General features: G+C 40.0%; 1 protein-coding gene across 20 annotated transcripts in view; it reads right to left on the reverse strand.

The window, feature by feature from the left end:
• The window catches only part of LOC144055777 (receptor-type tyrosine-protein phosphatase delta-like), a 209,188-nt gene extending 195,805 nt beyond the window's left edge, over positions 1-13,383 (reverse strand). For 13 of the 20 annotated variants that reach the window (XM_077572073.1, XM_077572070.1, XM_077572069.1 and 10 more), the window contains exons 1-2: positions 13,269-13,383; positions 13,013-13,121 (exon numbers count right to left, since the gene is read on the reverse strand). The gene's annotated coding sequence lies outside the window, so the exon portion shown is untranslated. The remainder of the gene's footprint in view (positions 1-13,012; positions 13,122-13,268) is intronic. The other 7 variants (XM_077572084.1, XM_077572083.1, XM_077572081.1 and 4 more) reach the window with 1 other exon arrangement.
• Between the last annotated feature and the right edge of the window lie 708 nt (positions 13,384-14,091).

The following is a 14,091-nucleotide window of genomic DNA, read 5'->3' on the forward strand; positions in this document are numbered from 1 at the left end:
CACTTGAGCTGACACAGTGATTTTCACTTATTGTCTCCAGGGAAACGACTTGTTGCGCACATATACCATTTATGAAATGACTGAAAATATTTCATCTCGGAAACAAAATATGAAATGTTTCCATGAAGCCCCTGTAATGTTTTTGCGTACCCCTGGTTGGGAAGCAATTCATCGTCCGATTAATTCCTTATTCTGATTTTATTCCGCCAAATTCCTAGTTAGAAACATATTGCTCACTACGTACTCCAACATGTTCATACCGAGCGTACTGATTTCTCCCAACATCTGCCACTGACAAGAAAGCAAAGCTAACATTTCAAAGTTCTCTTAAAAGCTGCCTTGAAGCCGACTTAAGAAGTGACTCGTGATTTGTTCACAACATTCCAGATGGTTAATTTTCCCAACAACTTTGTGGTTAAGCAACTGATAGAAACTACTTGAAAAGGGGCAGGTTCTTTAAGGGGGTGTGTGGGGGGGGGCACTCGAAGCAGTCTCCAAAGTAACATAACACTTGATGAGTAGCCAAAGAAAAGGATGATATAACATCTTTTCCATCAGGAAACGCCTTCACTGCTGTTCTATACTCTAGTTTTCATGAATTAATGTTCACCTATGATAAAAGCTCTGCTATGGAAACTTCCAAATTAATCTCGAGGGCCTCTCACTTGCTCTTCTTCTAAACCACATCCAGCACTGCTATCTACACAAAGGGATCACATCGGTCCTGAATCACATCAAGATCACATCACAACAATTTGCGAGCACAATCGGAGGGTGATTTGAGATTTTCTTTTTCAGATTAGGTTTAATTATTAAGTCTGACTTCTCTCAAGACTTCCACTTGTTTCACAGAATGTCTTTACATGTGAGTTAGATGAGGACAGATCCAAGCACACCTCACCCAAAAGGCCACTCGGTTTAATTATAGCGAGCCCGGAGTTGCAAATCTGTGACCACAGATTGCTTGAAAGCTCAGGTGTTAAAGGTTAAGAAATAAAGGACAAAAAGAAATAAAAAGTAGGCGGCCTTTTAGAAGACAATATTTGCTATTCTTTCTTTGTCTGTGTATGGACTCCCTATATATTAGGCAACAATATGTTTCCAACGTAATGGGAACGTTTTGGAGAAGGCTCTTCATATGTTGCAGAAGTGAGCACAAAAACAAAAATCACAAATATTAAAAAGTGTAAAATACCAGCCGCATCTTATTTGTTTATTGCATGGCATGCTTATACACACACAAATGTGGATATGAGAGAGGAAAATTATCGTTTTCAGATTTTTAGAAGCAGTTCAGTCGTGTCTATATCACTTTTTGTCTGCCTTTTTACATCTTGTCTTTAAAACAAATGCTTCAAAATTGAGATTTTTTCCATGGCTTACTCCACCAGGCAACTTTTACACATATTTGTAAGCTAGCCAATAGCAGCACAATAGAGGCATTACTATTAACACTTGTTTCCCTCATTAGCAAGTAGCAAAAAAAAAAGCAGACTAGTAATGAAAATAATGTGTTGGTGTTTAGTGGTAGAATGTAAGAAACTTTTCACACGACTAGACAAACCCTGTGACTGGACTTTGTGGAGGACAACACGCTCTGCTCATCTGCGCTTGCAAGCAAAAGGGAGAGGGGTCGAGGTGGATCAAACCATTTTCAATCAAATGGGGGGGTGTACTGTATTTTTGTTATTTAAATATTATTTTTAAACTCTATGGTTTATATATATTATAGCCATAAGTTTATAGCTTCTTAACCCTGGAGAACCCAAGAACACTTTTCTTCTTTGGAAAATTATGAATTATACATTAAATGACTGCTCTAAGTTCACTGAACACCAAAATGTATGTTATTTCAATGTTAACCCTTGTTTTTTGAACTAGCTCAGAGTTGCTAATTTATCAAAATATATATATAAAACATACTCCTAGGCATTCTGCAACATGATATGAAATAGATTAACAAAAAAAAACACAATTTTACCATCTAATGGTTTGCAATATTCGTCCACTAGATGGCCCCATGCAGGGGTCAGAAGTGGCACTCTGGACTTTTGAAGTTAAATTTGTAAAAAATAAAAAAAGGTCTTTGTTATTTGAGTAGCAGAATTTATAGGGGCCAAATTTGACCCCGTGGGTTCTCCAAGGTTAAAATCCAGCCCACACAGTATTTCTGTTGTTTATTTACGTGACAGAAAAGTGAACTCAGAAGTCAGAAGTGTGTGCTGATCACTGACTGATTGCAGCTGACTGAGTGAGATACTACAAAAGCACACACACATTCGCTCCCCCCCCCCCCCCAACACACACACACGCTCGTCTTGACACTGTAGAGTTGATGCTGGGAGTGATTAAAGTGGGCTGGCTTCTGAGTGTGTCACCTGGGTGCCGCTGTATCTTAAATCAGGACAGTGGGGCTCAGATTGGGTATTGACTGGCCCGCAGAAGTCTCCATCCATCACGCTGAGAAATGACGGTAGGGACGCCGCCCTGAGGTAGCCGCCGTATATATATATGCCCCGCCATATATATCCTCCCCGGCTGTCGGGGGTGACTTAAGGTTAGATTATGACATGAAGCGCTATGTAAATTGCAGGATAAACAGGTAGAGGGGGAGGTGGAGGCTGTGTCATGACAAGTTGCTCGTCTTGCCATGGAACTAAAGATAAACACACGCTCGAGAAGACAACGCCGAGGCGATAAACACGGGCTGACAGCTACATATGCTGGAGTGTGCAACGCTTACGGTATTCGAAAAGAAAAAGACTCCCGTTTGTGTTTCTGTTTTGTTTTCTCTCACTTCAAGCGACACGCTTTGTCTTGAGGGCCTGGAGTAGCATCTTTTGACTGTGTGCCTAATGATAATAAATGAGCCATCATGGGTGGGAAGGGAGGCACTAAGTCATCCCCCTTCATCGACAGGAGGAAGACAGGGAGCCCCAAGGTCACCCCACTGTCAGCATCACTCTCCCTAACGACCCCTCTCGCGAACTCACATGCATATGTGTGCACATACACTTACACACAAAGGCGACACAAAAGACCCGCAGACTGGCAGCGGCCACCCTGGGGAGAAACGCCCCAGCGCACCATGCTGGATTTGCCTTTAAGTGTGAAAATGTCACGCCTCTTCTTGTCGCTTGAAAACCGAGGGGTGAAGCCTTCATTTCGTTGCATTTCGGCGTTGGAAGCGTCGCTATAAAACTAAGTGCTGTCTAGTTGTTTCCCCTTGCCGGAGGCTGCATGCTTCTGTGAGTTTTGCGCACTTCCCTTCCTCAAGACTCCGAGTTTTTAGAGGTCTGAAGAGTTGCAACTACTCACTGTTCCACAGAAATAAAGAAATAACTTTCCAAAATCAGGGAAAAGATGAGACAAGAGTCAACAAGCTGAATGTGTGCTGCGCGCAAGCCCAAAGGGTCTCTCCGCGCTCAGATTTAGAAACCACGTTCTACTTTCGCTGTCATTTTTAAGTTCCACAAAGAGGGGATAACTCACTTTGAACAATCAAGTGGCAATGACGGGCTTCTTTTAGCACAAATGTGATCACAATTCAGCAGGTTATTAGTCGGAAAAGTTCATGTTAAATGATGTCATTCGTTTTTCAGCGCTTTCATGGCATGGAGGTCATGAAACACGTCATTGTACATTTTGGCAATGCATTTGCAACTTGATACAGTTTCTTACGAACATTTTATTCTTGGACCAGGGCTGAACTGGCACAAACAAATCAGCTCTATGGGATTATGGCAACTCCTGACCACCACTTCAGTTTGCTGTCTATTTTGTAAATGGAATAATGTGCTGCTCCCTCTATATTGTGAGCTGGTCTCTTGAGCTACAATGGAGAAAAAAAAAAAAACATGAAATTGAACTGCATCGGCCCCGAAAGATGCCGGCCCACCAGGCATCTGCCCTGTACCCCAGATGGCCAGTCCATCCATGTCTTGGACTCAAGCTAAATTATAGAGCTGAATGAACGCGAAATACTCTATACACTCTATAACTCTATCCAGGCAATTGTACAAAACAAAATTTGGGAGGAAAACACTTCTAAAGTCTTGATGTCTTGTGAAATGGCCAAAAACAAACAAACAGAAATTAATCTTATGGTAACGTAGAAGTGCTGAACACCCGTTTTTGTCCTGGTGGCGTTGTACAATACAGCTACAATATTATAACAAAAAATAAGAAGAAGAAGAAGAAAGGACATTGCCCTGAAACATGAGCTATATTTAACCTTTAAATCAGCAGACTCTCTCTAATGCCCCCCACCCCCCCCTCCTTTTATGTTCGGCACAGCTTCTGTCACTTGCCATTAAAAAAACAAATTGGTATGCTTTTATGCTGCACTGTGAACAGCGTTAAACTGTACTTTACTCTAGTTATCGTTAAAATGCTACTTAAAACATTGCCCGTCCACTTAATAAAAGTTATATAGTGGCGACTGCTTGACCCTGGAGTAAATGAGTTAGGTATCCATTAAATTTCCAATGAAATGTATATGTCCCACAAAAGATCATATTTTATGTTAGCGTTTCCACTCTTATACACTGTATGGTCTCACATTTCACCTCAAATCACAGGGAAGGAAGGAAACCCACAATTAGTGCCCTCCAAATACCGCACTAAAAATATACTTTTTGGGGACAGAAGACATGTTGGAGGTGCAAACGAGAAGGTAGTGCCTTCACTCCCAACTGCGGGAATTCTTTTCACCCTCATAAGCACATGTGTATCGTACACCAAAACACACAAACACACACACACATACACGGGTTGAGACTAGAGCTGTAGAAAGCTAATTTGCACCACATTGAAATGCATCTCAATTAAAAGAGAAACACATCGAGGTGCCAGGGGAGGTGAGAAGAGAGAGATGTGAGAGAACGGGCGGGAGGAACAGGGTGTGAAACAGATAGTGTGCCAGTGTATGAGAGCAATAGAAGAAGGGGGTTAGAGCTTAACTGTATTTGGCAAGAAGACGGAGGGAAAGGACGGGGGAGCGTGTTTTAAGTCTCCTCTCTTGGAAAAACATCTCATTTTGGGATGAATCAGATTGAAAAAAGAGGTTATGAGGTTGACTAGTGAGCTTAAATTTTTCACTAACATTAATCTGATTATTGAGGTTGGTTAAGTGCCTGCTCACTATGGCTGTCCTAAATAGTGCATGTGCGTGTGTTTGGGGGGGATACTATGTCTAATGCAAAGGCACAACACACTCTTCAGGGATGGGCGAGTACCGATACCAGGTATCAGAATTGGGCTGATACGAGGACACATTTCACGGTATCGGTACTCGCGCCGGTTATCGATATTGGCATCGGCCCCCGATCTTGATCTTTTTTGGTCAGGAACTAAAGGCTGAAATTGTTATTTTACATTTATTGAACGGCACCACTTGGGGCTCTGGTAAGAGAGCACTTAAGTCTTCAGTTGTACTCAACAATTTAATTAGCGCTGAAGTGCAGACAGATCTTTGTATATTATATAGTATATCATCATTGACTACTGCACTGCTATGAGATGAATAACGAACGGAGAACATGAAAGAGAAAACGGACTGCACTTGCACTTCACTGTATTCCTTAAAAGGAAGTTGTACAACCACATATTTTGATTAGGCCTTTTTTTTCTGGTCACTGGATTATTTGTTTCATGTTAATTATCTTTTTTTTTTTTTTTAATTCATTTTATTGTGTGCTCTATGCAAAATTACTTTAATGAGCAAATTGAAAAAAATATAATTGCCATTAATTCACACAATTTTAAGGTAATTTTCTATAATTGGGATACATAGTTTTTTTTTTATTATCTGTAATTTTTCCGAAATTTTATGTATCATAAGTACTAATAGTATTGACACTTGGTATCGGTATTGGTGAGTATTGAATATTTGAGTATCAGTATTGGTCTAAAAAAAAGTGGTAGCTAACATTCCCACTCAGGTGTGTGGACAAGTCTCATCTACAAAAATGCATAAGACAAATGTATTAAGACATGCATCTCAAAGTAATTATATTGGCTTAAGTACAAGTACAGTGGTACCCTCACGAACGCTTCAGCTTACGAACTTTTCGCCTCACGAACATTAAATTCGCGAGCATTTTGTCTCGGCTGACGAACTAGTTTTCGGCGGACGAATCAAATCTCGCGACACGAGAAATCACGAGAAGCTGACGCACGCTCACGGCGTCCCAGTTCGTCGCCCCCTTTTTTTGAGTGCGGACGTGGTTTGTGTTCGGTAGACATTTTGGATCATTTTGGAGTACTTTTTGGAGTGTACTTTTGCTACCATGGGACCGAAAAAGACCCCACAAAAGGCTAGTGTTAAGCCTAAGAAGACATTGAAGAAAATTACGGTCGAGCAGAAGAAGGAGATCATCGACAAACACGAACGAGGTGCGCGTTTGTCAGCATCAAGTGAGAGCATCAAGACCATGTTAGCAAAGTGGAGTGATGTGCAGGATTTTGTCGAACAGTACCATTCAGAAAAGACTGTGGTTATAAGAATCATCAACATGATGAATGATAATGTGATGCCTCAGTTTCGTAAGACCTTACAACTCAGAAAGCAACAGGTGTCAATTAAGAGGTTTTTAGTCAGCAACAAGGATAAAGAGTCTCCTAAGAAGCAAAGAAGAGAAGCCACACCGGAGGACTCTCCTTCCAAACAGTAACTCCCTCCCTCCCTCCTCCTCCCACTCCATTCCATCAAGCCTTCAACTACTGTACCATCACAAAGGCAAGTTGCAAGTTTTGCAAATAAAAACACTTTATTATACAGTACAGTGTATTTCTTTAATTACAATACAATAGCACATTTATTATACATAAAATAAGGTATATTTTGTGTAGTTTTAAGGCTTTTTTAGTAGAAAATTGTGTTTTATGGGGACCTGGGAACGGATTATTCTCATTTCAATGGTTTCCTATGGGAAATACTTGTTTGGAAGACAAACTTTTCGGCTCACATACTCTTTGTGGGAACCAATTAAGTTTGTGAGCCAAGGTACCACTGTATTGGAATATGTTTACCTTTTTCTGACTTTTTTTGGAGAGCGGGTCTAATTGACTCAGGAATATGAATTACGTTCCTCAGAAACTAATGTTACAAGTGGGTTAAATAAATACATGTGTAAATGGGTACTAATGATTTTTTATTTTATTTTTTTAGTACTGAAACATTACAAAGCTCTTGAGTCAATGTCCATCCCTCCATGTTATTGCAGTGGGTCAAATTGACCCATTACTAAATATTTATATGCATAGGCCAGGGATAAGCAAGTTTGGTCTTAGAGAGCCGCAGTGCTGCATGTTTTTGGTGTCTCCTGCCTCCAACCCAGGTGTTTCAAATCATCAGCTCATAATAACGGTTTTGCAGAAGCCTCTCAGCTGTGTTCGAGGAGGGAGACATCAAAAACATGCAGGACTGCGACTATCTAGGACCGAACTTGCCTACCCCTGGCCTAGGCGGTATTGTGACCCGTTTTGGGCAGTTTCAAAATAAAATACCTAAGTAGTAAGTCTATCGACTCTTTTTTTTTTTTTTTTTTTTTTTAAAAAGCGGTCAGGCAACATGATATACTTTTTGTAAAGGAAATTTTCACTTTGTGATTAGTAGTATATTTCTGCCTGATGAACGTTTTTGTGAACGTGCTCATTCTGGAAAATGTGAATGATTTTTGAACAGCAATTCCTTTTTATTCGAGTGTCAGGCTTTGTACGACTTACGGGAGATAAAATCTGGTTAAACGCATAGTAAAGTAGTCTTCATATGGATGAGGACAATGACCTTATTTGGTAACCCAAGCCAGAGCCTTATGCGGTCACATGCGTCATGAAAATGTAAAGCATGGGGTGGGGGGGGGGGGTGAGGGGCAGCCTGTGGTGGTTACCTCACTGACTGAGTGACTATAAAAGTATTATGACACTCATAATAATCATCAATCTATCTTTCCATATATTTAAATGAAAGTCAAAGAGTTGAAAAAGAAATTACATTTCCCAGAAACTTCAATTTTTTTTTTTTTTGCGCTTTTTTTGTTCTCAATGAGCCTGGATGAGTTCTGACCTTCAACCAATCAAACATATTTCGGTGGGGGGGGGGGGGGGGGGGGAGTTTGCAGTGTTGTCCATAACAGGAGCAAAGATGGTGTGTGATGTCATAAGTATGCATCTCAAGAACAAACAACAACTGGAGGAAAGGGGTAGCACACACACGTACGTGCGCAAGAGCACGCAAACACACACACGCAATCTGTCACATGGAGAGAGAAAAAAACGGATTTAGCTTTGTATGCCAAGCATTCTGCATGGACTGTCATGTTCTTCAGGCTGTGATGACTCTGCCAACCTGCCATCTTCCCAGCAACACCAAACACAAGCAGCCCATTCTTTCTTTCTTTCATTCTTTCTTTCATGCTGTCAGTGTCACAATTTGGCACTTAGCGCTTTAACCCCGTGTTTGCCTCTGCGGTGCTGAAATAACGTCACTTGGATCTTATTTAGCGGGTTTCAGCAGTTTTCACCATTACGTAATGAACGCACCTCTCTCTCTCTCTCTCTCTCTACTGCCTTTGCGATATCACATCAACACCACATTGGCGACACGACGTCAGCGCGTCATCTTAAAATACATCTCATTTTCACCTGACAGACCAAAAAAAAAAGGGTTGATGAAGGCCGACTCGCATTGATATAAAAAAAACATCAGCCATAAAAGTGAACTACACAAAGAGTGATTGTTATGCCAGCTTTACCCCACATGGATGGAACTGGAGTGGTAGGCAAAGCGCTGAAGGACTCCATCATTATGGAACAAGGTCGCTCTGACCATTGAACCACACAAACACACATCCCGACCACTATATCAACAGATGAAAACAGAATAAATACAATCTATTGTGGGATGTTTTTTGACCTCACAATTTTTTAGAGCTTGAATTTTTTTTTTTTTTCCCTATTGGAAATATTGGAAATGGAAAATAACTTGACCCTGTTCCAGTGTCACACTGTCCCCGTTATGAAACTTTTACCTGAACAGGCAATGTTTGAAGCAACATTTTAGAAGTGTAAAATTACAATAACCAATGCTAGTATTAAGATGAAAAAACACAAATACAGAAGTCAGTCTCAATTGTATTTACTATTGAGTCGCAATGTTGATGTATCTCACATGTCCTTCTAAGAACATTTTTAACCACTGTAAAATGCAGAAACAACTTTTTTTTTTTAACCAGTGATGAAACTAGGAAGGTTGACAGAGGTCTCCCATGATGTGCTGACATCTAGTCCGACCTCATGTGCTAAATTAGAAGTAAAAATTTTTGGTTAACTTCCATATTTGTAGAACCTCAGGGGTTCCCACTATAAGAAGGACTCAGCCTGCTTACTCTCTTGGAAAACTTTTTACAAGATTTTGGAGTGCATCTGCTGGATTTTTTTTGTCCATTCATCCTCCTACACAGCAAAATCAGTAGTGTTAATTCAACACCCACAGAGTTCAATTTAACACTTCAAAAGTGTCTATACTGATCCACAATAAATGCATTTAAAACAACTTTTCTGAAAGTGTGAATTTTTTTTACACTTACATGGAGTTAAACCAACTCTGATGGTAGTTGTAATGTAACACTAGTCAACACTGCTCAGTGTTGATTTTACACAAGACTAGTGTCTAGTGCTAAAATATGACACCATCCAGTGTACTGTTTAACACTCAAAATGAGTTGCTTTCAATAACACTGCAAATGTTAAAGTTAAAATAATGAACAGAGCCAGAGTTAAAAAAAATACCAAACTTTAACACTTCAAATTTTGCAGTGCAGTCTCTTCTGTGAGTGAAAATGACTTCATGTGCCCAAACTCTTTTTTTGTTTGAATGTCAGTGTTTCCTGGTGAAAAGTGAGGAGGAAAATGGGGCTGACTTGTCTCTCAAACTGGAGAAATGCAGGTGCGAAGGCGGAACTTAATTGCAGCTCGATAGACTGTGTAAAATAGCACCTGCTCTGGACACCATTTAACTCTGAAAATGTTCACCTCAGTAGTTAAAATCTTGGGTAAATTCCAAACATTTTACCCAAAAATGGAACTACTACACCAACAAATGTAACAGATAATCCACGCAAGTTATAATTTGCATGCACTATCTGTTATAGTCTATCACAAAAGTGTTTAATGGACCTCTTATACACCACACTCATTCAAGGATGTCTTTCTGGGCCGTGTTTGTACACTGGGAAAAGAAAAGCATCTTCCTCCAACAGTTCCCACAAAGTTGGAAACGTTCAATTTTTCAAAAATGTCTTGATACGATGAACAATTTACAGTGAAGGAAACCAATGGAACTCTTGATTGATTAATGAAATGATTGATAGTGTCACCCATACTTGAAAACAAATAGTGGAGTACGTATTCTTGCCTATGCCGGGCTAAAATAAGCCAGCTGCATAAACCTCAAGCTGGTGACAAGCATGTCACAGCCCAAGGAGCCCGTCAAGTGAAGGCCCTGACAGCTAAATAATAATATAAAAGAAAAACTGCTTACATGGGTATTCCACTTCCTTCCATACTTTTGAGTTTGCATAATCTCACTCGCTTCACTTTCCACTTACTTTCTCTTGCATGGAATATGTGAGCACGCGCACACGCGCACATTTCCTGGGTACCCGGTTTACAGTGATCCCCTGAAACGCATCATCAGATGACTCTGACCATCTCTTTCCTGTCTATGACCTCACCATCTCCGCTTGATGACTTTCCTCATGAGCCTTTAAGCGGCCCATCGGCCTGACAAGAACCATGAGTCGCCATTAAAGTTGAGGAAGGCCCCTCTTATTAGTGCAAACGGTGGCACATCACCATCTTATCGGCTGTGGACAGCAAGTGTGGCTATGTGGGAGGTGCGATGTCGGCGGATGGTGTGTGGGAGAGGAATGGTTTAGCTTGGAGGAAGTGTGAGATCGCCATAATAGACAAGCTTAATTGATAATGAGAAGACAAGTGCCCTCAGAAATCCTACTATGCTACACTACGCATGCAAACATGGAGTGAACACCGTATTAGAACTAGACTAAGTGCAATTTCTGGAGAAATTGCGTGGGAATGCTGAAAGCTGAATGCCGATAAAAGCTTAATGCATGTGGAATGCTTGTGAAATCTTATCAAGTAAATCTAAAGATAAATGATGTGAAAATTACTCATGATTAATTGGAGTTGTATGATAAATGAAAAAAAAAATGGTGAACTGAAACCAGTCTAAGGTGGGATTCAAACCCTCAGCTCGGGTTTACTAGTCAAAGCTCCGCTGCACTACCCAGTGATCCACAGCAGACTTGCTATTGCCATTGAAGTGATGTGTGAAATGGGAAAGAAGAATCTCGCTGAAAGCAAGTGAACGTGTCAATAAAAATGAATGGAGAATTCAGATCAGCAGACAGAGTATGCGAAATTCAAACCCGAATCCAATCTGAAAACTATTGGCGAAAGGCTTGCAGGAGTTTCCATTGTGAACAGCTAAGATGTTTACTAATTAAAACAAATGTTTCAGTCATAATTTGGTCCAATAAAAAGGCTATTGTAAAGATATTTGGGGCAAAATGTTACATAGAGCAGCTTTAAATAATTACTGTTCAGCATTCACACAATAAGGTTAAATAAGAGGGGCGTCCAAACCTTTTCTGTCTAACAAATCAAAGGACGTCAACGTCATTTGATATTTTAACTAAAAGATAATATTCCATGCTAGGTACATCATGGGTGTATAAAGTATGAATAAAAATATATAATAATATAAATATAAATATGTGTATATATATATATATATATATATATATATATATATATATATATAGAGCGGTACCTCGGAAATTTAACCTAATTGGTTCCTGCGAAGTGTTCAAAATCCAAATTGTTCAACCTCCGAAACATTTTTTCCCATAGGAAATAATGTAAATGCAATTAATCAGTTCCCAAGCTCCAAAAACAGAAAATTCCTATTTTAATTTATAGTTATGTTTTTTTACATTTACAGTACAGTATTAAAAAAAAAAAAAAAAAAACTTACCTTTTTTGTTGTTTTGTGATGGCATCAGTGGAAGATAAATGCTATGTTTAAGCTAGCTTTAGTTCAGTGCTGAATTTGTGTATTTTACATTGGGCATATTGTTAGACTACTAAGAAGGCCTAGCGTGCGTTGTTTATCGTCAGGCACGTTGTTGAACAGCTAAGGGGGGTCCTCGTACCACTATTTACAGAAGTAGTCACGGTAGTTACAACGGCGTGATAATCTCCTTCCTAATTCCACTGTGGTTCGTAGCACGTAGCATGTTTTTCTTTGCTGCCACTGGCACTGTTGTCTTTCTTTGGCCGAAGAAAATTGTCGTGGAAAAATCAAAATGCACTCGCGAGTATGGAGCACCTCCTGGAGTATTCACGATCTGTCTGGAAATGAGCAGTGCATCGTCTCAACTACCGCAATGTGAGCATTCGGCATCGCTCGACTCCGCTCGGCATCACTCGGCTACCCGTTTTCAAGATACGTTCGGTTTAGCTTGAAAATGAGTTTAAACTCCAAGGCATTTTTTACTCAGATTTTATATTTAAATATATATATATATATATATATATATATATATATATATATAGTACTTTGTACACCCATGCTGTAGAACAATACATTATAATTGCAGAGCCAATTAACAATGGGCCTAATAAAGAGGCAACTTCCCTGAAGCATCCCAAAAATGTTTCTTTCATCTCCCACGCGCTTGAAATTTTGAACACTAACCAGACAACATTTCAATTCTTGTGCATAAGAAACCTCACCTTTTAAGAAAACACTTTTTTTCCCCCCCAACACGATTCGTCATCAATCACCAGCTTGGTGTTGATGAGTTGACTGATTCGCGTCAAATTTACGCGCGAAACAAGCACAAACACGACATGTGGACTAGTTTTGCAAAAGACCCAAGCCATCCAAAAAGCAATCATTAAAAATAAAAGAAAGAGTGCTCACCGGAGAGTGTCAATGCGTGCACGGTGCGCGGAGAATTCCGAGGAGTTTTCAACCGTCTTTCTTCGCCCTCAAGTTGAAGACGAGCAGCGCTCCCACAGTCCCGAAGCAACTGCAAAAGAGACGAGGAGGAGAGAAGGAAGGAAGGAATGAAGGGAAACGGGTGAGAGGAAGACATTACGCATCCTTGGCGGTAAACACAGAAGTACAAAACAATGGGGAAAAAGAAATAAAGAAAATAGCATCCATAATTACGCACGTTTAGCCTTGTTAATTGATATCCGCGGGGTGAGATGGACCAGATAGCGGCAAGTGGACCGGGCCAGGCGGCAGCTGTCAGACTTGACTTCACACTGGAGCTGACGATGTGTACCGAGATAAGCACACCGTAAGGGAGAGCGAGAGAAAGAGAGAGAGAGAGAGAGAGCGGGAGAGAGAGCGAAAGTAGAGATGGTGGGATGGGGTGGGTGGGGGGTTTGGGGGGGTCGCAGCGAATATAAATCACGTAAAAGTTGCTCATGCTGATAAAATGTTTTAATCACAAACTAAAATAAACTATGTGGATATGTTGTGGAAGCGCAGTGCGAGCTGAATACATGAAGTAAAACAAAACCGCATGCATGTTTGTAAGGATAAAATTGTTGATGCAGCTCTATAGCATTAAGGTCTAATTATATTATGTTGTGGTCATTGTGGGTATAGAATACTGAATGTTACAAAAAGTCTTGACTAATTTTCACAGGTGTATGCAAAATGTGCTGTGATGGGCTGCCTACAAGTCCAGTGGGGATAAAATATTGTCCAAAAAAATAAAATAAAAAAAGGAGAGCAATGATGATGGCATGTCAAATCGGTAAAATTACCGAATGAACAATACTGAACTTTCCAGAAAAAAAATTATAAAAATAAAAATAAAACATATTGTCAAATAAATAACTCTATGACAGTGTTTATCAAAATTGTGTATGAGGTGTACTAATCTAGTGACAAAAATCCTCTTATATCGTACAGACCTAAACAACTGCGTAGATCTACTAAGCATTAAAGTCTCTTTTTTAAGGCTTGCTTTTTCTGATTTTACA

Source organism: Vanacampus margaritifer, chromosome 7 (assembly GCF_051991255.1).
Source record: "Vanacampus margaritifer isolate UIUO_Vmar chromosome 7, RoL_Vmar_1.0, whole genome shotgun sequence".
In the NCBI taxonomy this organism is placed as follows: Eukaryota; Metazoa; Chordata; class Actinopteri; order Syngnathiformes; family Syngnathidae; genus Vanacampus; species Vanacampus margaritifer.